Source organism: Hypanus sabinus, chromosome 3, assembly GCF_030144855.1.
Source record: "Hypanus sabinus isolate sHypSab1 chromosome 3, sHypSab1.hap1, whole genome shotgun sequence".
NCBI lineage: Eukaryota > Metazoa > Chordata > Chondrichthyes > Myliobatiformes > Dasyatidae > Hypanus > Hypanus sabinus.
The window spans coordinates 166386571-166412942 of NC_082708.1; the positions used below are offsets into that span (position 1 = coordinate 166386571).

At 42.0% G+C, this 26372-nt stretch overlaps 1 protein-coding gene across 4 annotated transcripts in view; it reads right to left on the reverse strand.

Annotated features, from left to right (window-relative positions):
* Positions 1–26372, reverse strand: part of uvssa (UV-stimulated scaffold protein A) — a 310226-nt gene that overhangs the window by 54902 nt on the left and 228952 nt on the right. The gene's annotated exons all lie outside the window — the stretch shown is intronic.

Here is a 26372-nt window from a genome sequence, read left to right on the forward strand (position 1 = left end):
ATCGGACAATACATTAACCCCTAGACAACGATAGAGCTATTTCTTATTGATTATTATTATACCCGCGCTTTTAGATTTAGTATTGACGACATATATTATCTGTATGTTTGCATCGATGTTATTTTTGTGTATTTTTATCAATAAATACTGTTAAAAATAGTACCATCAGACTTCAACGGACCTCTCTATCTTTGCTGGTAAGTGACCCAGTTACGGGGTATGTAACAGATGACACTGGAAGTCGCAGTCTCAACTCTGTATGTCGGTGGCTCAGACCCATGGGCCATCTGTCTGTTGACTTGCGATAACAACTGAATTTAGCCGCCCTCTGAGTGACCAAGCGGCCAAGGGATAGCACGGCTTGCTCCAGATGGAAACGGACCTAGGAAAACTGGTCCAAGGAAAGCATGCCTCACCACCACTGGTTTGCTCACCGAGGCCAACAGACATCTCACTCAAGCGGTAAGAAAAGGGAAAACAAATCAAAGAAGACAACATTACAAAAGGTTCAAGAATCGGTGGAACAGGTGGACAAATTTACTTCAAACTCCATGGCTGTGAAGGCGGATGAAGACTGCAACAAATCCATCAGCTCCAATCGTCATAGTTCCCATGCCATTGGAACCAGTTGGTTTATTTGTGAAGTATCGTGTGCTTTTTGGAGTGCAACATCAAGTACACGTTAAACAAATACAGGCACAGGCATCTTCATTCTGTGGGCCACATCTTCAAGTCATAAGCCACTTGAGAGCCCATAAATAGATCAATGGAATGAAGACCATCATCCTCGACCTCAAGGAATAGCCACGACAATGAGGATGAGCAAGGGACATTGACAATTGACTTGCCAGAGTCAGCAGTGCCTTTGGGCACCTCCAGAAATGTTTGTGGAGGAACCACCAGCTGCGGCTGTCCTCAAAAATCCAGATGTACAGGGCTGCCATCGTCATAACACTGCTATCTGGCTCCGAAGCCTGAGTCTTGTACCGCAAGCAAAACCGGCTGCTTGAGCAGTTACATCAGCGCTGCCTCAGCTTCATCTTGGGTATCCGCTGGCAGGATCGTGTCTCCAACAACGAGGTCCCAGAGAAGGCTCAACCTCCAAGCACTGAAGCCACTTTGCTGCTCAGGCAGCACTGTTGGACAGGCCACGGGTCTCACATGGACAACTCTAGGTTCCCGAAAGCAGTACACTATGGAGAACTCTCTCAGAGCAAGAAAGATCGTGGTGCCCTGCACAAGAGGTGCAAAGTCCAATTTCATCAGACACTTTCGCAGGCAAGTGTTGAGGGCAGTGAGTGTCAGCGGCTGGCTTGTGACAGAGACCCCAAGAGAACGCTGATCCACGAAGCAGCCAAGAACTTTGAGGAGTTCAGAAGAGCGACAGCTGAAGGGAAGGGCAGACGCAGGAAGGATCCTTCCACCCAAGTGTCCACATCTCAGCTGTTCCCGTGTCATTACTGCTCCAGAGTCGGCAGACCCAGAATCAGCCTCTAAGATCACCAACAATCATGCCGTTGCTCCTGAGGACTCTTCTTCCTTCCTGACCTTTGCACGCAAAGAACCAACTACCATCGTCATCAATGTACTTTTAACCAGCCTTAACAAACCAGTGGTTTTACGATATCCTGGAGGAGACAACTCTTAGGAATGCAGGTATGGTACCTTTAAGAAGACAAAGGTGCATCACCATGGTCAGAAGAGAGGAAGAAGGGGAGGACTCCAAGCCAGACTAAAACAGTGAGATGTAAAACCTCCTCTGCCCAGTATCATGTCAGCAAATGTACAGATCACTGGAGTGCAAAATAGAGGACCATGTATCAGAGGGAAATGAAGGTTGCTGCATTCTCTGTTTTATGGAGATATGGCTCAACTCAGACACACTGGATACGGTGATTAGAGCCGAGGGCTTTCAGCCCACCTTTGCACCAGACTGCTGATGTGAAGAGGACAAAAGGTGGGGGTCTGTGTTTCATGAATAAACTCTTTGCGGTGCTTGGACGTAGCAGTCATATGGCATTTAAGTTCTCCTGACCTGGAACATTTAATGATTAAGTGTTGTCCCTTCTACTTACAACGAGAATTCTTCTCCATGATCTTGACCGCGGTTTCCATACCAGCACAGGCCAATGTTATGCAAGAACTCGATGTACTGAGTGCTACAATTAGCAAACAAGAAAAGGCCTACCCTGATACCTTTCAAATCAATGCTGGGTATTTCAAGCAAGTTTTCCTGAAGAAATCTTCATCAGGCAAGCGTTTCTTCTGTCCCCCTTTCTCCAAGCCCTCTTCTTTGGCAAGGATTCCTCACCCTGCACCGATAACACCTTCCCCTGTCTCCAGTCCTCCTCCTCTTCTTAGACACCTCACGCTGGTTGCCCAGGATCTTTTCATCTCTAATTTCCGACAAAATACCAATTGGTTTCAGTTCAGCACTCCTCCATACTCTTCGAACCTTACTCCCTCTGAACACACTGCCCACCACACCAATTCCAGCCTCTGCATCAAACCCACCAATAAAGGGGGTGCTGTTGTGGACTAATCTCTAACTTGCAGAAGCCACACATCAACTCTCAAGTCACCACCTCTTACATACATTTCAAAACGGATCCGACTGAGGATCATCAGGCCTTTGTCTGTCAAAATTCATCAACTAAGCTCATCAACTCTGGAGATCTCCCATCCACTGCCACTAGCCTCATGGTTCCTTTACCCCACCCTGCTTATTTCTACCTCCTACCTAAGATCCACAAACCTGACAGCCTGGGTAGGCCCATTGAACACGTGTCTGCGTACCTTGCCTCCATTTTATCCCCCTTAGTCCTGTCCCTTCCTACCTACATCGTGACACTTCAGTTAATCTCGATAGCAAATTCTTTTAACACATATTTTGCTACAGTATTCATCTGTGAAGATGGTAGCAATATGCCAGTAGGTATAAAAAAAATAAGGTTGTTTTAACTGACTTAGAGATCTTAGAAAGGGAGATCCTGCTTCAGCTGAAAAGGCTTAAGGTTAGTAAATCTCCAGGGCTAAACAACATATATCAAAGAGTACTTAAAGAGGTCTATGATCACAATACTGTAAGTGTTATGGTCTGGTCCAGAGTCCACATTCCAGGTCTTGATCCGGTTCGCGGACTCTGGACTCCGGGTCTTGTAGCCGTTCCTCCTTTCGCCCTTGAGCCCAATTAGTCACACCTGTGGATCATCATGGCTTGTTGGGGCTCAAGGAGGTACACCTGATGCCCATCGGCTGGTGGTGTATATGGGGTGTTATGAATGTACCACAGCTCTGAGGGGCCGAAGGGTGCGGGGTAGCCCCCTCCTTTGTGAGAATTGCAAGATCACTATTGATTTGGGTCAGGAGACCCAGGAAATGAGAGAGAGAGAGAGGTGCAGAATGTCTTGACCCCCCCCCCCCCACCCCAGCGATATAAAGCTACAGGAAACGGCCATTGTCTCTTGGAGACGGAATTGTGTATTACAATACTGTGCTACGTGGAAGCCCTCAGGCAAAGTGGGCTGGTTGAGGGAAGGATTGCATCACCCCAACCTGATTGACATCTGAGACCCTGTGAGTCAGGATAAAAGAGCGTCTGTGGGAACAGCCCCTCAGACGCACCAGAAGAAACGCTAGCGATCCCATAATAGCGGAAGCCGGTGGGGAGGCCACGTGCGTTCGGTTCCATTTGCCCCAGAACCGGTGCCCTTTACCACAGAAAAATGGCTTTTAGCTAACAACGGGGAAACCAACTCCCAACAACTCTCAAAGGATTGACATCATAAAAGGACTGGGCAAGTTTTAACCCATCTTTCTCTAAAACCAAAACGCTGCAGCTTGAATGAACTAACAGTGACTTTTATATTTCCATCGGACAATACATTATCCCCTAGACAACGATAGAGCTATTTCTTATTGATTATTATTATACCCGCGCTTTTAGATTTAGTATTGATGATGTATATTACCTGCATGTTTGCGTTGATCTTATTTTTGTGTATCTTTATCAATAAATACTGTTAAAAATAGTACCATCAGACTTCAACGGACCTCTCTATCTTTGCTGGTAAGTGACCCAGTTACGGGGTTCATAACAGGGGGCTCTGGGACTGAGTGGAGTTAGGGGGTTGTCTTGCCTATCCTGGTCGTCCTGCTTATCCTGTTCCTCCAGTTGCCCTGGCTTGGAGTTTCCCTCATGAGTTCTTCAAGTAAGTCTGGCAGTCACCCTGGACCTAGTTCACTTCCTATCCCTTTCCTCCGTCGGGCAAGCCTGGCTGGACTGCCATTGCCCGGTGGGGGACTCTGCCCCTTTCCATCCCTCACTGCCGACGGGTTGTGCCCCGCGACCTGCTCAGGTGTCCTGCGACCTGCTCAGGCCCCCGTGTTCCTGCCTGGGAGGTCCCAGGCCCTGCCTAGGAGTTATGCGGCCCACCCAGTGAACTCATAGACCCTGCCTGAACTCTGGGATCCTGCCTTGCCTGAACTCTGGGATTCTCCTTGCCTGAACTCTGGGATTCTCCTTGCCTGAACTCTGGGATTCTCCTTGCCTGAACTCTGGGATTCTCCTTGCCTGAACTCTGGGATCCTGCCTTGCCTGAACTCTGGGATCCTGCCTTGCCTGAACTCTGGGATCCTGCCTTGCCTGAACTCTGGGATCCTGCCTTGCCTGAACTCTGGGATCCTGCCTTGCCTGAACTCTGGGATCCTGCCTTGCCTGAACTCTGGGATCCTGCCTTGCCTGAACTCTGGGATCCTGCCTTGCCTGAACTCTGGGATTCTCCTTGCCTGAACTCTAAGACTCTCCTGGAACCCCAGAATCACCTTGAACGTCACGTCCCTCACGCACGCCACGGTCACCATATCTTGTCTATCATTTAGTTGTTCCCGTCCTGCCCCTAGTAGTTCAGTGCCTGCGTCCTGCACTTGGGTCCATCCTCCTGTCCCCTTTATGACAGTAAGACCATAAGATATAGGAGCAGAATTAAGCCATTTGCCCCATTGAGTCTGCTCTGCCAGTTCATTATGGCTGATCCAATTTTGCTTTCAGCCCCAGCCTCCTGCCTTTTCTCTGTTTCCCTTCATGCCCTGACTAATCAAAAATCTATCCACCACTATCTTAAATATGCATAAAGACTTGACTTCCACAGCTGCCTGTGGCAAAGAATTCCACAGATTTACAACCCCCTGACTAAAGAAATCCACCTCATCTCCATTCTAAAAGGATGTCCCTCTATTCTGAGGGTGTGTCCTCTGGTCTTGGACTCTCCCACCACAGGAAACATCCTTTCCACATACACTCTATCAAGGCTTTTCATCATTCAATAGGTTTCAATAACTGAATAGGTTTCAATTACAGAATTCTAGTGAATGAAGGCGCAGAGTCATCAGACACTCTTCATATGACATGGTCCTTAACACTTCTAAAAACAAAAGAGATGATCATTGACTTCAGGAGATCAAAGGACAGTGTACACACCACCGTCCATATACATGGAGAGTTAGTGCAAAGTGTGGAAAACCTAAAGTTCCTTGGAGTTATGTTGTCAAAACAGCTGACATGGACCACCAACACCTCGCTGCTTGTAAAAAAGTCACAACAAAGACTCTTCTTCCTCAGAAAGCTGAAACAGGCCAAACTCCCACAAAACCTGTTGCTTAACTTCTACAGAAGCACAATTCAAACCATCCTGACCAACAGCGCCACAGTGTGGTATGTGCACAGCCGCTGAGCGACAAGACCTGCATCGCGTGGTGAAGGCGGCCCAGCGAATTGTCAGGATGGATCTCCCAGGACTGGATACCATCTATTCCAGCAGACTCAGGAGGAAAGCAATCAGCATAACCAGAGACACCACACACCCCGGTCACTCCCTGTTTGACCCGCTGCCATCCAGCAAAAGGTTCAGGACGCTAAAAGCCAGAACAAATAGACTGAGGAACAGCTTCTACCCCAGAGCTGTGGCCTCCATCACACCACTCCCACAGAACAATGACTGAAACTGTGAGAACACACATGCACACACATGGGACGCAAATACTTGCACTAACAGCACTTTGTGCATTACTGTGATATTCCGGTACTGCTGCAACTTATTTTTTGCTACTTATCTATTTAATACTGTTTTTCTATTACTGTCTTGTTTTTATCTACCACTTTATTTAATTGTCTGAGAAGAAGCCAAACAGAATGTCATTGTACCTATGTATAATGACAATAAAGATCATTCATTCATTCATTCATTCAGCTATTCAACCGTGGAATCAGTTTTGTGAATGTCCTTTGAACCCTCTCATTTCAGCAAATCCTTTCTAAATGATGGGCCCCAAACCTGCTCACAAATAAAATGTGTGATGTGCTGGTGGAGGGAGAAGGGTGACCATGGTATTGTCTCTGCAGACCTCTGTCTGTACGGGGCTATTAGCGAACTGCAGAACGCACACCCTGATGGTCTGCTTATTGTCGCCAGTGATTTTAACCACGCGAACCTTAAGTCAGAGCTCCACAAATTCCATCAGTATGTGGACTTTGGAACGAGGGGGGAGAACACATTGGACCTGGTTTACACAAATATTCCCGACGCATACCAGGCAGAGCCGCACCCCCACCTCGGTTACTCAGACCACATCTCTGTTATGTTAATCCAAGCATACAGACCGCTTGTCAGGCGCTCCAGACCAGTTCAGAAGCAGTTGAAAACCTGGCCAGCAGGATCCATCTCTGCTCTTCAAGACTGCTTTGAGCACACTGACTGGCACATGTTCAGGGAGGCTGCAACCCATGGCAACTCTACCAACTTAGAGGAGTACACAGCATCAGTGACCAGCTGCATCAGCAAGTGCATTGATGATGTTACTCTGTCCAAGACCATCACTATACGTGCCAACCAGAAGCCATGGATGACCGCGAAGGTGCGTGCGCGGCTGAGGTCCCGCGACTCTGCCTTCAAAGCAGGCGGCGAGGCAGCCCTAACAACAGCAAGGGCCAAACTGTCCCGGGCCATCAGAGGGGCAAAGCGTGCACGTGCCCAGTGAATCCACAGCCACTTCCAGGACAGCAGCAACATGCAGCGCATGTGGAAGGGCATCCAGGACATCACCATTTACAGGACTACATCCCCTGACTGTGCGGGTAATGCCTGAATAACTTCTAAGCCCGTTTTATGGTGGAAAATGACGTGGTGGCGAGGAAGTCCACCCCTCCTACAAATGACCAGGTGCTGTGTCTCACCGTGGCCGACGTGAGAAGAACCCTGTGCAGGGTCATCCCACGGAAGGCTGCTGGACCAGACAACATTCCTGGTAGAGTGCTCAGAGGATGTGCAGACTAGCTAGCAGATGTTCTCACTGACATCTTCAACATCTCCCTGGGTAGCACCATCGTTCCAACATACTTCAAGGCTGCCACCATCGTCCCCGTGCCGAGGAAGTCTTCAGTGTCATGCCTCAGTGACTACTGTCCCATTGAGCTCACATCCATCATCATGAAGTCTTTTGAGAAGCTCGTCATAAGGCACATCAAGACCCTGCTGCCCCCCCTCAGTGGACCCCCTGCAGTTCGCGTATCGTCTCAACCGCTCAACAGATGACACCATTGCCATCACCCTCCACCTGGCCCTAACCCACCTGAACAAAAAAGACACGTACGATTGAATGCTGTTCATAGACTTCAGTTCAGCATTCAACACAATCATCCCTCAGAAACTGACTGGAAAGCTGAGCCTACTGGGCCTGAAAACCTCCCGCTGCAACTGGAACCTAGACTTCCTGACTGGGAGACCTCAGTCTGTCCGGATCAGGAGCAGCATCTCCAAAACCATCACACTGAGCATGGGTCCCCCCAGGGCTGTGTGCTCAGTCCATTGCTGTTTACTCTGCTGACCCATGACTGTGCTGCAACACACAGCTCGAATCATATCATCAAGTTCGCCGATGACACGACCGCGGTGGGTCTCATCAGCAAGAACAATGAGTCAGCTTATAGAGAGGAGGTGCAGCAGCTAATGGACTGGTGCAGAGCCAACAACCTCTCTCTGAATGTGAACAAAATAAAAGAGATGGTTGTTGACTTCAGGAGGGCACGGAGCGACCACTCCCCACTGAACATCGACGGCCCCTCGGTAGAGATCATAAAGAGCACCAAATTTCTTGGTGTTCACCTGACAGAGAATCTCACCTGGTCCCTCAACACCAGCTCCATAGCAAAGAAAGCCCAGCAGTGTCTCTACTTTCTGAGAAGACTGAGAAAAGTCCATCTCCCACCCCCCATCCTCATCACATTCTACAGGGGTTGTACTGAGAGCATCCTGAACAGCTGCATCACTGCCTGATTCGGAAATTGCACCATCTCAGATCGCAAGACCCTGCAGCGGATAGTGAGGTCAGCTGAGAAGATCATCGGGGTCTCTCTTCCCACCATTACGGACATTTACACTACATGCTGTATCCTCAAAGCAAACAGCATTATGAAGGATCCCACGCACTCCTCATACAAACTCTTCTCCCTCCTGCCATCTGGGAAAAGGCTCTGAAGCATTCGGGCTCTCACAACCAGACTATGTAAATGTTTCTTCCCCCAAGCTATCAGACTCCTCAATACCCAGAGTCTGGACTGACACCAACTTACTGCCCTCTACTGTGCCTATTGTCTTGTTTATTATTTATTGTAATGCCTGCACAGTTTTTTGCACTTTATGCAGTCCTGGGTAGGTCTGTAGTCTAGTGTAGGTTTTTTCTGTGTTGTTTTATACATAGATCAGTCTAGTTTTTGTACTGTGCCATGTAACACCATGGTCCTGAAAAAACATCTCATTTTTACTATGTACTATACCAGCAGTTATGGTCGAAATGACAATAAAAGTGACTTGGAGAGCGAATCCAAGGAAACTTCCAGGCCGGACGGTGTAGCTGGCCGAGTACTGAAGACCCGTGCTGACCAACTGGCTGGTGTGTCACAGACATCTTCAACCCCTCTCTCCAGCTCTGTGTGATATCCACCTGCTTCAGTCATACCAGTGCCCAAGAACAGCTAAATGACTATTGCACACTGGCACTTACAGGCACAGTGATGAAGTGTTTTGAGAGGCTAGAGTGGAAGCATTATCAGCTCCTTTCTGAATGGTGACTTAGATTGGCTCCAATTCACCTACCAAAGTAACCAGTCTACAGCAGATGTTGTCTTGTTGGCTTCTCTCATATCCCTGAAACATCTGGACAGCAAAGATGCATACTTCAGGATGCTTTTCATCTATTACAGCTTGGCATTCAATACCATCATCCCCTCAAAAAAACTCAGTAAACTCCAAACCCTGCAGCTCAATATCCCTTTGTGCAACTGGATTTCTGCACTTGCAGACCCGAGTCAGTTCGGATTGGCCACACAATTTCCATCAGCACAGCAGCAGCACAGGGATGTGTACTTAGCCCCCTGCTCTACTTGCTTTACACCTATGACTGTGTGGCTAGATACAGCTCCAATACCATATTAAAGTTTCCTGATGACACTACTGTTGTGGACTGTATCAAAGGTGTTGATGAATCAGTATATAAAAGGGGAGACTGAAAACTTAGCTGAGTGGTGTAATAATAACAACTCTCCCTCAAAGTCAGTAAAAACAAGAAACTGATTGTGGACTTCAGGAGAGGGAAACCAGAGATCCATGAGCCAGTACTCATCAGAGGTGGAGACGGTCAGTACCTTTTAAATTGTGGGCAGAGTTTCAAGATGGCGACGTAGACATCTGCCTTTTAGGCGCTCTTCATTTTTTAAACTATAATCACCCTTTAATCAAATCTTTTCGTACTTAATTACATGGGTTGATACTTACGATTTACTTCTTTTCTAAACTAATACTTGATTTAATCTTTTCAAACTTAAAATGGCTGCACCTAAGAAATCGTCTAAAGAGCCTCTATCTCTTGAGGCAATTCCTAATCTTCTGGATAGTAAACTGGATACTAAACTTGCAAGTTTGGAAAGTAAAATGACAAGTCTGGAAAATAAGCTTACTGCGAAAATGTCTCAGCTCGAAGAAGTCGTTAGATCGCTTGATACCAAGCTTCAATCGCAGGCATCAGATATTGAACGGCATGAAGAAAAGTTTGTGGCTCTTGAAAAGTTAATTTGTGAAAAAATACGTACAATTGAAACATTGGAGAAGAAGGTACTGTCGACTGCTCAAACAGTAGAGCATTATAAGTTTAAAATCACCGATCTTGAAAACCGATCTCGCAGACAGAACTTGCGAATCATTGGGCTTCCCGAGAAAGTTGAGTCTGGTGACTTAACCGAATTTTTCTCTAACTTATTATGGGAAATTTTCGGCGCTGAAGCTTTGCGGGCTAAACCTACTATTGATCGTGCCCACAGTTTCGAGATTTTCGATCTCGGGCGACAAGCCACGGGCTGTGATTGTTCGCCTCCATTATCCTCGGGAGAAAGAGCTTTTAATCTGATTAGCTCGTCAGAAAGGTATGATTTCTCACAGAAACAATAAGTTTCGTATTGTTGAAGATTATTCATTTGAAGTGATGAGAGCAAGAATCGCTTTTAAACCAGTGATGGCAGAGATTCATTCGATTGGATTTAAACAAGCTTTAAGATACCCAGCGAATCTCAGAGTTACGTTGAGTGACGACAGTCAGCGCTTCTTTAATACTCCGGAAGATGCGAAGAAATTCGTCGAAGAATATCGATCTTCTAGAATAAGTTGAACTATATGTTATGTTGAAGAATTTTTGGAGAGAAGATGCCATTTCGTTTTGGGCTTTAACTTATGAAGCTGCGTTATAGCTTTTTACTTTGGTCTGTAGACCTGGTTTTTTTTTATTATCATGGCTTATAGATGCTCTTTTAATTTTATTATAATGTCTTTTTTCTTAATTTTTTTTCTCTGAATTGGATATACACGTCTATATTTTGTAATAATGATTTATTTTTTAAGATGTCATTTCTTCTTCCCATAAGACTTTGCTTTCCGTAAGCGTTTATTTGTTTGCTTGTACTTAAAAATGGGACAAATGTTTTGGATTTTTGGACCTTTTTTTTATATTGCAGTGATTATTGAATCCTTTTTCAATCCTATTTTGATGACTTTTTAAATTTTTTTTTAATAGATTGGTGAATTTACATTTATATTTTGTATGGTTTTTTCAAAATGTCGTTTCTTCTTCCCATAAGTCTTTGCTTTTGAAACGTCATTTTCTTGTATTTGAATATGGAATCTCTTTTTTTAAAGGCATATTACAGTTTTTCAAACTTTAATGTTTATCCTTTTTTATTAATGATCTTTTGCTTTATTATATTACTTTTTATTCATTTTGATTGATATATATCCTTTTTTTTGCAACCCTGTATTTAAATCTGGGTGTTATATAGTCTCTTTTTATCTTTTCATGAAGTCGCCATCTTGAAATGGGGGTAATATTAGTGTTAGTTTGTGCGCCTGCCGCTTGGCTCTTTTTTCACGCTTTTGCTTTTTATTTTTTTGCTTTTAGTTTATGGGCCGACTTTAAATTATTAATATTGTTGAGGTGTCATGTTCTCCGGTTGCTCCTGAATCATTTTTCCTTCTTCCTGAATTATGGGTTATGTGTCTTTTTAACCTTTTATGATATATACAATTAATATTGGCATGATGAATAAGTCTATTAATTTTATCTCTTGGAATACTAATGGTTTAAATCATCCGATTAAATGTAAAAAAATATTTAAAGTATTCCATAGACTAAATGCTAGTATTATCTTTGCACAGAAGACCCATATTAGGAGGGAAGATAATCAATGCTTTTTTAGGTTCTGGCAGGGTCAACAATTTCACTCGAATTGTACCGCCAAAATTAGGGATGTGTCTATTTTTATAGACCCCTCAATTTCGTTTACACATCATGAAATTATTTCTGATCCACAGGGCAGATTTTTGTTGATAACTGGTACACTTTTTAATCGAAAAGTGGTTCTAGTTAATATTTATGCTCCAAACTTTGACTGCCCTGAATTTTTTAAATATTTATTTACTTCCTAATCTAAATTAATATATGTTGATAATGGGCGGAGATTTCAATTGTTGTTTGAATCCTTTGATGGATAGATCTAAACCTATTCGAATTCTTCCGAATACATCAGCCTTACTTATTAATTCCTTTATGGTTGATTCGGGAATTACTGAAATATGGCGGTTTTTGAACCCTAAAGATAAAGAATTTTCATTTTTTTTCACATGTATATCACAGTTATTCTAGAATTGATTATTTCCTTATTGATCATTGTTTATTAACAGATGTTACTGATTGTAAATACGATTCTATTGCCATTTCAGATCATGCACCTTTGAAGTTATCTATTAAGATTTCGGACTCTTCCATTAATACTAGATCTTGGAGACTCAACGCTACTTTGCTTCAAGATCCAGAATTTATCACCTTCATAGAACAGCAAATTGACTTGTTTTTTTCAACAAACTATACCGAAGAGATTGACAGAGGAATACTTTGGGACTCTTTTAAGGCTTTTATCCGTGGACAAATTATCTCATATTCCGTCGGTAAAAGAAAACAAAGATATTTAGATATAGCTTTATTGGTGGATAAAATTAAAGAAATTGATAAGATTTATTCCGTGACTCCTACCAAAGAACTTTATAAGAAGAGAGTTGAGCTTCAAATGGAACATAGCTTATTATTATCTTCTTCAATTGAAAATCAATTAATTAAGACCAGGGCTCAATTTTATATTCATAGTGATCAAACTGGTAAATTGTTAGCTAACCAATTAAAAACTATTTTGACTAAGCGACAAATTATTAAAATTCATAAACAAGTCGGTAATTTGACCTCTGATCATAAAGAAATTAATAATACTTTCCAAGATTTTTATAAATCTTTATATCAATCAGAATTTGATGGCGATCTGTCCATGATGGATAATTTTTTTAACAATTTGAATATTCCCAAACTGACAGATGAAGATTGGAGCTTGTTCGATGCTCCTATCTCTGTGGCTGAAATAGGAGAGGCTATCTCATCAATGAATTCAGGGAAAGCTCCTGGTCCTGATGGTTATATTATAGAATTTTTAAAAACTTTTTCTTCTTTGCTTTCCCCTTGGTTATGTGAAATCTTTAATGATGCATTTACTAAGAAGAGATTACCCCAGTCTTTTTATGAAGCTACCATCTCTCTAATTCTTAAAGATAAGGATCCTACTTTATGTGCATCTTATCGCCCTACATTGCTATTAAATGTAGACTCTAAGATTCTTACAAAAATTTTAGCTATTAGGTTAGAAAAGATACTATCACAGATTATTTCAGAAGATCAAACTGGTTTTATTAGGACCCGGTATTCCTTTTTCAATGTTAGAAAATTGATTAATATAATCTATACTTCTTCACCCACAACCTCAGAATGTGTTATTTCATTAGATGCTGAAAAAGCTTTTGATAGAATTGAATGGACATACTTATTTACTGCCTTGAAAAATTTTAATTTTAGTCCTAATTTTATATCATGGATTAAATTAATATATTATTAACCTGTTGCTTCTGTTCTTACAAATAATTACAGATCCTCTTTTTTTCAATTATCTTGTGGTACGAGACAAGGTTGTCCCTTAAGTCCTTTATTATTTAATATCGCGTTAGAACCTCTAGCCATTGCTATTCATGAATCTCCTAATATTTTTGGTATTACCCATAATGAGAAGTTATACAAGTTATCACTTTATGCTGATGACTTGTTGTTATATATTTCTGATCCTGATAGGTCTATTCCCGCTATTCTATCCTTGTTGGTTCAATTTGGCAGTTTTTCTGGTTATAAATTAAACTTGGGTAAGAGTGAATTATTCCCTTTAAATGTGCAAACTTTATTGAATGACAGGATACCATTTAAATTTGTTACTGATAACTATTTATTCAGGTATAAAAATTACCAAGAAATATAAAGATTTATTCAGATTGAATTTTTTACCTATGCTTCATCAAATTCAACAACTTACTACTAGATGGTCTCCCTTATCCTTATTATTGGTTGGTCGGATTAATGCTATTAAGATGATGATTTTACTGAAATTTTTATATTTATTTCAAGCTTTACCAATTTTTATTCCTAAATCTTTTTTTTTGGTAACATTGATTCAAAAATTTCCTCATTTGTGTGGCAAAATAAAAACCCCAGGTTAAGTAAAAGACAGTTACAGAAATCTAAAAAAGATGGTGGTTTAGCTTTACCTAACCTCAGATTTTACTATTGGGCGAATAATATTCGAAACTTAATATAATGGAAACTAGATTTGGATTCACCATTGTGCCCACAGTGGGTAAATTTAGAATGCAATGAGGTACAGCGATATTCTCTATTCTCCGTTCTTGGTTCTTCTCTTCCTGCTGATTTAGTCAAACTCAATAAACAGATATCCAACCCTATTGTCAAACACACATTATGAATTTGGTTTCAATTTCGTAAGTTTTTTACTCTGAAAAACTTTGTTCTTGATAGCCCTATCTTACTTAACTTCTTTTTTAAACCTTCTTTAACAGATCAAGCTTTTAGCATATGGAAAAGGAAAGGTATAATATGTTTTCGTGATCTTTTTTCTGAAGGTAGTTTGATGTCTTTTGACCAACTTTCCAACAAATTTAAGTTACCTAAATCTTATTTTTTTAGATATTTACAAATCAGAAATTTTTTATATGAAGTTCTACCACCCTTTCCCAATTCAACTTCGATAGATTTTTCAGACATGATTTTTACCTTGAATCCTTGTCAGAAGGGATTACTGGCTCTTATTTATAATATGATTATGAAGATACAACCAGAAACGTCAGGTAGAATTAAACAAGAGTGGGAAAAAGAACTTCAATATAATATATCAACAGAAAAATGGGGAAAAATTCTACAAATGGTTAATTCTTCTTCTATATGTGCTAAACATGCTTTAATACAATTTAAGGTCGTACATAGAGCTCATATGTCTAAAGATAAGCTTGCTCGATTCTATTCCCATATTAACCCTCAATGTGACAGATGTCATTCAGATGTGGCCTCATTGACCCACATGTTTTGGTCATGTCCCACTTTACATAACTATTGGAGGGACATACTTGCTACCATTTCCTCAATTTGGAATATTGATTTACAACCTCATTTTATTACTGCAATTTTTGGTATACCAAATGAGGATGGTAGTCGACTTTCCCCTTCAATTAGATGAACGATCGCCTTTGCAACCTTAATGGCTAGAAGGTCTATATTACAAAATTGGAAAGAAGTAAATCCTACCACATTTCAATGGTTCTCTCAAACTATTTCTTGTCTGAGCTTAGAAAAAATTAGAAGCACTATTTTCGATTCATCAATTAAATTTAAAGAAACTTGGGGACCGTTCATTCGACACTTTCATATGAATTAATTTGGCCTCTTCCGGACCTTTTCTCTTTTTATTCTTGTTCTGGTATGGAGTTCCGGAGTTCTTGACACTATCATGTACATATAAACTGTTATTATTGCCCATGTTAGTTTAGGTTTATTTTTTTAATATACATTTTTTCTTGCATTTTTATATTTTTTTTCTTTTTTTTTCTTTTGGTGATTATTCTTTTTCATGTATAATCAATATAGGTTTGATTGATTATTGTATGATTTTTTTGCTGATATTTTAATAAGATATTGTTATCTTATTACTAATTTGATTTCAAGCCTAGTGCATTTATAACCTATTTAATATTATGTTAGGTTTTTCTTTATATATGAAATTTAATAAAAAGATTGGAAAAGAAAGAAAAGTACCTTTTAAATTCCCGGTGTCACTATCTCAGAGGACCTGTCCTGGACCCATCATATAAATAAAATTGCAAAATAAAGCACGACAGCACCTCTACTTCCTCAGGAGTCGGTGGAGATTCGGCATGTCATCAAAAACCTTGACCTGTTTCTATAGATGTGTTGTGGAGAGTGTAGTGACTGGCTACATCACGGCCTTGTATTGGAACATCAGGACAACTGGTCTCTTTGTTTCACAGAATCTTGGTTAACCCCTTCCATTCTGGACACTGCAATTCAGATTGATGGGTTCACAATATACTGCTGAGTCTTCCAAAGCCAGGGGAGGTAGTGTACTTCATGATCAACTTCTTGTGCTATACAAATGTGGCAGTGCTGTTCACCAGACCTGGAGCACTTTATGATCAAGTACCAGCCATTTTACCTGCCAGGGGAGATTTCTGGACAGTGGTGTAGATACCACCTCAGGCCATCGTCAAACAGGCTCTAGACAAACTGAGCGATGTGATCAATGGGTATGAATCAGCTCCTCCCTGATATCTTCCCCATCATTCAGGGGATTTTGATCAGGCCATCTTGAAAAAAAATTCTAAATAATTATTATCAATTAATCACTTGCAGTACCAGAGCAGCCAACACACTGGACCACTGTTATTTATATTTGCATTTGCACAGTTTGTTGCCTTCTGCACTGCATGATCTTTCATTGAATCTTGTCACAGTTACTATTCTATAGCACTTTTATGATTACTTTGAACTTTGGACTTAAGTTCCCAATACCACTATGGGAGGCAAGAAGCAGAGAGGGTGCAGAGTGAATGTGCAAAATGTTGATTTAAGTGTACTTTGAACTGATCTAGTAGGAGCCCTAAGAAAATGTTTCCCTCGCACTATAGATTGGCATAAAAAAATTGTCATTCAGGAGACAATAATGTCAACAAGAAGGTAGAAATATGCATAAATCTTTTCAAAAGTACCCAGATTAACTCTAACACTGGGAATGCCCATCTAAATAAATCTACTATAAATAGTTGCAACCTCGGTTAAAGGGAAAACCTATGCAGCTTTTTTCATGAGATGAGAAATGTTAAACACGGCAGAAGTATTGATATAATCTTGGGACTCAGCTGTTGATATCAACACATCAGGGGTTTTCTGATCATATAAATTCAGGGCTGAGATTTCAACTCGGGGCTGGGCTGGGCTGGGCTGGGGTGTTGAGATAAACTCAGCAATATGCTGTTGAAATAAACTCAAGACTGCATTGTTCCTTTCAACTCAGGTCTGGGCTGTTGATATAAACTCAGGGCTGGGCTGTTGATAAAAACTCAGGTCTGGGTTGTTGATATAAAATCAGGGCTGGGCTGTTGATAAAAACTCAGGGGTTTGCTGTTGATATAAACTCAGGGTGGGCTGTGACAGATAACTACCACGGTATCAGCTTGACCTGCAGCTTAGCAAAGCTATACAATCAGATGATTTTGAACAGGATTTACACCGCCATTGACCCTAAACTAAGATTCAATCAGAATGGTTTTCAGAAGGGCACAACAGTAATGCAAATACTTGCTCTCTGTAGAATCATCAAGGAAGTCAAGAAGAACAATCTCCCAGCCGTGCTTACTTACATTGATTTTCGCAAAGCTTTTGACTCCATTCACCAAAGTAAAATGCTGAAGATCCTGAAAGCTTACAAAGTGCCAGACCATCTACTGAGAGCAACAAAGTCCAGCTATACCGACACCATGGTGAAAGTTGTATCACCAGACGGAGAAACAGCAGTGTTCGAGCTCCTAGCTAGTGTGCTGCAAGGAGACACTCTGGCACCCTACATCTTTATAATCCTCCTTGATTACGCTCTATGTCAAGCTACCAAAGATCATGAAAGCTTGGTTTTACCATAAAACCAGGACAAACCAAAAGGGTCAGACCAGTTACGCTCACAGATTTGGATTTTGCAGATGACATAGTCCTGCTCTCTGACCAGATGGAGGAAGCACAGCAGCTACTGAAAAAAGTGGAAATTAAGTGCAATAAAGTTGGACTTCACCTAAATGTTAAAAAGACAGAGTACATGATGTTCAACTGCGACAAAGGTACTCTGAAGACCGTAACGAATGACACCATTAAGAAAGTCTTATACTACAAGTATCTCAGGTCGAGGATGATGAGTTCGGAGAAAGACATAAAGATATGCAAGGCACTGGTGTGGAGGGCTATGAACGACATGAAGGAAATGTGGAGGTTGAACCTGACCAGAGGGCTCAAAAAGAGGATCTTCATAGTAGTCAAAGAGTCCATTCTCACGTACGTGGACACTCAGACACTCACCAAGACCGTGTGAAAGTCACTAGATGGTTGCTATTGTTATGTGTGAAGCCAAGCAGAGGGGGGGGGGGGGGGAGAGAGAGGGAGAGGGAGAGAGGGAGGGAGAGAGAGAGAGAGAGAGAGAGAGAGAGAGAGAGAGACTTTATTCAGTATTTTGGCGTCTGCACTGATACTGGCACGGACATTTGCTTTGAACCTGAACTACTCGTTAACACTCCTGCTGAGACAACAGGAAGTGGTGGTTTGATGGACAGGTGATACCCCAACCGGGGGGGGGGGGGGGGATAAAATAGCAGGTTTGCTAAGACACAGGCAGACACACCATGAGACCCTGCAGAGAGTATTGTGCCCCCACAAGCTGGTGGGAGTTTGGAGGACCGATTCGCGGGAATCGATGGTGGAGTTTCAAGATGGCGACGTAAGCATCTGCCTTTTAGGCGCTTTTCATTTTTTCAACTATAATCACCCTTTAATCAAATCTTTTCAAACCTAATCATATGAGTTGATACTTTTGATTAACTTTTTTTTCCTAAAACAATATTTGATTTAATCTTGTCAAACTTAAAATGGCTACAAGCAAGAAATTTCTCATCTTCTGGATGCTAAACTTGCAACTCTGGAAAGCAGGCTAGAAAGTAAATTGGAAAGTAAACTGGCAAGTTTGGAAAATAAGCTTACCACGAAAATATCTGAACTCGAAGGAGTTGTTAGATCGCTTGATACCAAGCTTCAATCGCAGGCATCAGATATTCAGCGGCATGAAGACAAGATTACGACTCTTGAAAAATTAGTTTGTGAAAAAGTACGTACAATTGAAGCGCTGGAGAAGAAGGTACATTCGACTGTTAAAACATTAGATCAGTATAAGTTTAAAATTACTGATCTCAAAAACCGATCTCACAGACAGAATTTGCGAATTATCGGGTTCCCCGAAAAAGTTGAGTCCGGTGATTTAACTGAATTTTTCTCTAAATTATTGTGGGAAATTTTCAGTGGTGAAGGTTTGCATACTAAACCTGTTATCAACCGCGCTCACAGAGTTGCGAGGTTTTCGGCTACGAGTGGCAAACCACGAGCTCTGATTGTTCGCCTTCATTATCCTCGGGAGAAAGAGCTTTTAATTCGATTAGCTCGTAAAAAAGGTATGATTTCTCACAATAGCAACACATTTCGAATTGTTGAGGATTATTCATTCGAAGTAATGAGAGCGAGAATCGCTTTTAAACCAGTGATGGCAGAGATTCATTTGATTGGACTTAAACAAGCTTTAAGATTTCCAGCGAATCTTAGAATTACGTTGAACGACAACAGTCAGCAATTTTTTAATACTCCGGAAGAAGCGAAGAAATTCGTTGAAGAATATCGATCTTCTAGTGCAAGTTGAACTATGTGTTATGCTGAAGATTTTTTGAAGAGAAGATGCCATTTCATTTTAAGTTTTAACCTATGAAGCTGGGTTATAACTTCTTACCCTGATCTACGGGTCTGGTTTCTTTTTTTTTACTATCATCATCGTTTATAGATGCTTTTTTAATTTTTTATAATATCTTTTTTTTTATTCTTTTTTTCTGTTTCGGATATACACGTTTATATTTTGTAATAAGGATTTACTTTTTTTAAGATGTCGTTTCTTCTTCCCATAAGACTTTGCTTTCTGTAAGCATTTATTTGTTTGCCTGCACTTGGAAATGGGACGAATGTTTTGGATCTTTTGGTCTTTTTTTTAATTATATATTGTAGTGTCTATTAAATCTTTTTTAATCCTATTTTGATAACTTTTTATTAAATTTTTTAATAGATTGTTGAACTTACATTTATATTTTGTAATATGGCTTTTTCAAAATGTCGTTTCTTCTTCCCGTAAGTCTTTGCTTTTGAAATGTCATTTTTCTTGTATTTGAACATGGAATCTTTTTTAAAGGTATATTACACTTTCAAATTTTAATGTTTATACTTTTTTTTATTAATGATCGTTTGTTTTATTATATTATTTTCTTTTCATTCTGATTGATATACATTTTCTCTTTGCAACCCTATATTTAAATCCGGGTGTTATATAGTTTTTTTAAATCTTTTTATGGAGCTGCCATCTTGAAATGGGGGTAATATTAGTGTTAGTTTATGCGCCTGCCGCTTGGCTTTCTTTCGAGGGGTGGGGGGAGGGAGTAGGGATCTTTTTTCACGCTTTTGCTTTTTATTTTTTTGCTTTTAGTTCATGGGCCGACTTCAAATTATTAATATTGGTGAGGTGTCATGTTCTCCGGTTGCTCCAGTACCATTTTTCCTTCTTCCTGAATTATGGGTTATGTGTTTTTTTCAACCTTTCATGGTATATACAATTAATATTAGCATGATGGATAAGTCTATTAATTTTATTTCTTGGAATACTAATGGTTTAAATCATCCGATTAAACGTAAAAAATATTTAAAGTATTCCATAGACTAAATGCTAATATTATCTTTGTACAGGAGACCCATATTAGGAGGGAGGATAATCAACGCTGTTTTAGGTTCTGCCAGGGTCAACAATTTCATTTGAATTGTACTGCTAAAATTAGGGGTGTGTCTATTTTTATAGACCCCTCAATCTCGCTTATACATCATGAAATTATATCTGATCCACAGGGCAGATTTTTGTTGATTACTGGTTCACTTTTTAACCGAAATGTGGCTTTAGTTAATATTTACGCTCCAAATTTTGACTGCCCTGATTTTTTTAAACGTTTATTTACTACCCTTCCTAATCTAAATGAATATCTGTTGATAATGGGTGGAGATTTCAATTGTTGCTTGAATCCTTTGATGGATAGATCTAAACCTATTCGAACTCTTCCGAATAGATCAGCTTTACTTATTAACTCTTTTATGGTTGATTCGGGAATTACTGAAATATGGCGGTTTTTGAACCCTAAAGATAAAGAATTTTCGTTTTTTTCACATGTATATCATAGTTATTCTAGAATTGATTATTTTCTTATTGATCATTGTTTTTTAGCAGATGTTATTGATTGTAAATATGATTCTATTGCTATTTCGGATCATGCACCTTTGAAGTTATCTATCAAGATTTTGGACTCTTTCATTAATACTAGATCTTGGAGACTCAACGCTACTTTGTTTCAAGATCCAGAATTTATTACCTTCATAAAACAGCAAATTCACTTATTTTTTTCAACAAACTATACCGAAGAGATTGACAGAGGAATACTTTGGGACTCTTTTAAGGCTTTTATTCGTGGACAAATTATCTCATATTCTGCTGGTAAAAGAAAACAAAGATATTTAGATATAGCTTTATTGGTGGATAAAATTAAAGAAATTGATAAGATTTATTCGGTGACTCCTACCAAGGAACTTTATAAGAAGAGAGTTGAACATAGCTTATTGTTGAACATAGCAAATGGAACATAGCTTATTGTTATCTTCTTCAATTGAGAATCAATTAATTAAGACCAGGGCTTAATTTTATATCCATAGTGATCGAACTGGTAAATTGTTAGCTAATCAATTAAAAGCTATTTCGACTAAGCGACAAATTATTAAAATTCGTAAACAAGACGGTAATCTGACTACTGATCATAAAGAAATTAATAATACTTTCCAAGATTTTTATAAATCTTTATATCAATCAGAATTTGATGGTGATCTGTCTATGATGGATCATTTTTTTAACAATTTGAATATTCCCAAATTGACAGATGAAGATCGAAGTTTATTTGATGCTCCTATTTCTATGGCTGAGGTAGGAGAGGCTATTTCATCGATGAATTCAGGGAAAACTTTTAATATTGGAATTTGATCCAACAGACATGGAAATGGTACAGTAGACTCTTTAAGCTGTTATTGCATTGTTAACTCCATGAGTGGGGGGCAGGTGAGGTCTGGGCCTGACGTCCCACTCACCCAGGGAAAGTGCACGCACAATACATCGCGTCTCCTTTCCCGGTGTAGTGATTGCCGCATGGTCTGGCTTGCTAGGCAGGAGGCCTCTCATACACTACTGCGTCCATAGCAACACCTTCTCATCAGTGCCCCCCGTTTCATGGCACGACCGAGTGTCCGGCGGTATAACTGGATGGGTAGTCTGGGCTCGTTAGCCTTGGTTGGCAGCCGGCCTAAGAGAAGGACAACTCTGACTCCAAACCTGGGCAAGTGGGACTCGTCAGCCTTGTCAGGCCATCCACCTTGGAGAAGGACACTCCGACATAACACCTACGACCCAAGGACCTCGCTGTCACCGTCCCAGCTTGCTAGGCTATGGCAGATGAACCCTGGATGTATAGGGTGGAGGCAGGACCGCACACACTGCAGTCCACCTAAAAAAACCCATTGCGCAGGCCGAAGGACACACCCACGCCTGCGACCATCCTCCCTGACCATTCATCAAGCCCTGCAGTGATGGGAAAGGGGTGAAAACGGCAGGTGGAAGATGACACTGGAAGCCGCAGTTCTGATCCTGCAGGCAGGTGGTTCAGGTGTATGGGCCATCTGATGTTGACCCCGGAGATGACAATATCATTTGGCAACCCCTTGAATGACCGAACAGCCTTTTCCAGCGACAGCACTGCTTGCTCCACACAGAGAGGGGCCTAGAAAAGGTGGCCTAACCAAAGCTCATTCCCATTTTTTCCAGTTAGCTAGCTGCGGTCAATGGGCATCCTCAAAAGCAGGCGAACAACAACAAAAAAAGTACACACCTGCATCGCAAGGATTGCAAGGACTAAAGCCTGCGTGCTGGAACATCACAACCATGCTCGATACAGCAGACAGTGGTCGCCCAGAACGACGCTTCGCTCCAGTTGCGCATGAACTTTCAAGACTGAATGTCGACATCGCTGCGGTCAGTGAAGTCCACTTCCCAGTGGAAGGCAGCCTTCAAGAGCCTGGCGCCGGCTACACCCTGTACTGGTCAGGCAAGCCAGAGACTGATCACTCCGACCACATCATCTCCATGTGCCTCCCACTTCGAACCAAGCAGCACGCCTCACTCTTCAGTGTGTACGCCCCCACTCTTCAAGCGGATCCTGAAGTAAAGGATAAGTTTTACATCGATCTGCGCAACCTCGTACAGAACGCCCCTGCAGATGACAAGGTCATCATCTTTGGCGACTTCAGTGCCAGAGTAGGAGAAAATTCAGAAGCCTGGAAAGGAGTACTTGGCAAACGTGGTGTTGGAAACTGCAACGACAACAGGCGCCTTCTGTTAGTGTTTTGCGCGGAGCAGCAACTCACCATCACCAACACCATTTTCCAGCAGGAAGACAGTCTGAAGACAACTTGGATGCATCCTCGGTCCAAGCATTGGCACCTGTTATGAATGTACCACAGCTCTGAGGGGCCGAAGGGGCGGGAGCAGCCCCCTCCTTCCGGAGAATCGCAAGAGCACTATTAATTCGGGTCTCGGACCCAGGCAAATGAGAGACAATGTACCAGTTTTGGTCAGGGCTCTTAGAGACACCTGCGCTAAGGGCATGACCCTGCTACGCGACAGCTACCACGGATATGGACACCCTCGGGTAATGTGGGGGTGGGGATTGCATCACCCTACTTTGATGGACATCTACAACTCTGCAAGTCAAGATAAAAGGGGACTGCAAAAGGCGGTACCCCAGAGAGAGACGCACCAGAAGGACTCGATCGCTCAACGCTCCCGTGATAGCTGGAAGCCAGTCAAAAGCCACGTGCGCTCCGTAACTTCTCTGCCTGGGGAGCGGGTGGCTGATAATACTGAGAAGGACTTCGAACTAATAACAGGAAAACAACGCTCCCCTGATTCAACGGTATTGCTTCGTCAAAGAACCGGGCAAGTTTTTCCCGTTTCTCCTCACTCTCTCTAAAAAACGTGAAACCCAGCAATTCCCCAAAAAGACTGAAGCCTGCAGACTTCTGAGTGACTTTTATATTTCCAATGGACAATATATTATCCCCTAGACAACAGTCGAGATTATTTTCTTAATGATAAACATTACTATACCCGCGCTTTAGATTGAGTTTTGCCGATGTATATGTTCTGAATGTTTGTATTAACCTTACTTTTGTGCCCCCCTTTATGAATAAAACGTTCGAAAATAGTGCCATCAGACTCCAACGGACCTCTCTATCTTTGCTAGTAAGTTACCCAGTTACGGGATACGTAACAACTTGGGGTTTCTCGTCTCGGGATTTGACACCAAATTGGGAGGCCAGTGAATCGGGCTTGTAGTCCAAAACTTGAATCTGGTTACGCGGGTAGCCAGATGGGAAACCAGCAAAGATGGATGTGGGTGAATTTATGAAAAACCCGACTGTGGGGGGCGCTAGAAGCGGCGACCAAATCAGACTTGTTAAATTTGGTGAAGGGGTTGAACCTCGTAAAAGTGAAGTCATCCATGAAAAAGCGGGAGGTGCGAAGGGCCATAACCCAGTATTACATTGGGAAGAAGGTGTTTGAAGCTGAGGTATTGGGAGATATCCCTGAAAAGGTACCATCAAGTGGGACGGTTCAGTTAGAGGTGGAGAAATTAAGGCTGGAACATGAAATTAAGTTAAAAGAGCTGGAAGCGGCTGAGAGAGAGAAAGAAAGGGTTGAGAGAGAGAGAGAAAGGGAGCAGGTGTTCCACCTAAAGGAGCTAGAGGTGACACGGGACCATGAGCTCCAACTAAAGGGGTTAGAGGTGGAAAGGGAGCAGGACCAAGCTGAGAGGCAAAGACAGCATGAAATTCAGCTAAAGGAGCTAGAAGCAGCCGAGAAAGAGAAACAGAGGCAACATTACTGGGAGATGGAGAAGGTAAGGAACGAGCGAAGAGATCAAGAGTTAGACCGAGCGGAGCGGTTTAATGTTAGTAGGGAGTTGAGATTGGTACCCCCATTCGAGGAGACAGATGTCGATAGTTATTTCTTGCTTTTTGAAAAGGTGGCAGTAAATCAGAAGTGGCCAAAAGAGCAGTGGGTGGCGTTGTTACAAAGTGTGTTAAAGGGGAAGGCCCAACGAGCATATGCAGCGTTGGCCCTGGAGGAGGGAGAAGCGGAGAATTATGCTGAAGTAAAGGAGGCCATTCTCCAGTTTTACGAATTGGTACCTGAGGCCTATAGACAAAAGTTTAGAAATTTAAGGAAAGGGTGGAATCAAACATATACCGAGCTAGCCCATGAGAAGGGGGTGCTCTTGGACCATTGGTGCACCGCGGAAAGGGTGGACGAGGATTATGGGCGTCTCAGAGAGTTACTGTTGATTGAAGAATTTAAAAGTTGTGTTCCGGAGGAGATCCTGATGTATTTGAACGAGAGGCCGACTAGGTCCGTCGCAGAATTTGCTAGGTTCGCAGATGAATATGTCCTAACTCACAAGACAAAGTTTTCCTCGACAAAAAGTTACCCGAGAGACCGTGGGAACGGTAGGGAAAGCCCGCTGGCTAAGGTAGAAACTCAGCTGGGAGCTAGCCGGAAAAGTGAGGATACCAGGCCAGAAACCTGGAGATTTCCTGGTTTGACCTGTTTTAATTGTGGAAAGGTGGGACATATTGCATCTAAGTGCCCCGCTCTGAGGAAGGAGCCAGAAAAAGGGAAAGCAGCTATCCCTATAGGATGTATCGCGTCGATAGGAAAATCGGCGAGAGGGCCCCCGGTAGATGGAGTACAGGAGGGGCGTGAGACGTTTAGTTCCGTAGGAACCGTGTCCCTGGATGAGGGAGGCCCACAAATTCCAGTACGGATCTGGAGAGACAGTGGAGCCGAGCTATCATTGATTAGCCATAAAGTGCTAGAGTTTGGAACTCCGACGGGAGAGGTAGCCCTGAGAGGCATAGGAAAATGGACCAAAGTGGTACCCTTGCATAGGGTCCTTCTAGATTGTGAGTTGGTGTCGGGACCAGTGGAGCTGGGGGTCCTGCCGGAGTTGCCGGGGGAAGGCGTGGATGTCCTTCTGGGGAACGACCAAGCGGGAGGGAAAATGGGAACAGCCGTGAAGCTGACAACCCAGCCTGCAAGGATTGTGGCCCCTCCCTCAGATCTGAAGATATACCCCGCCTGAAGATATACGGTCGGGGTGGAGTTTCAAGATGGCGACGTAAACATCTGCCTTTTAGGCGCTCTTCACTTTTCTAACTATAATCACCCTTTAATCAAATCTTTTCGAATTTAATCAAATGAGTTGATATTTTCGATTGACTTTTTTTTCTTTTAAAACTATATTTGATCTAACTTTGCTGAACTTAAAATGGCTACAAGTAAGAAATCGTCTAAGGAGCCTTTATCTATTGATGCAATTTCTAATCTTCTGGACACT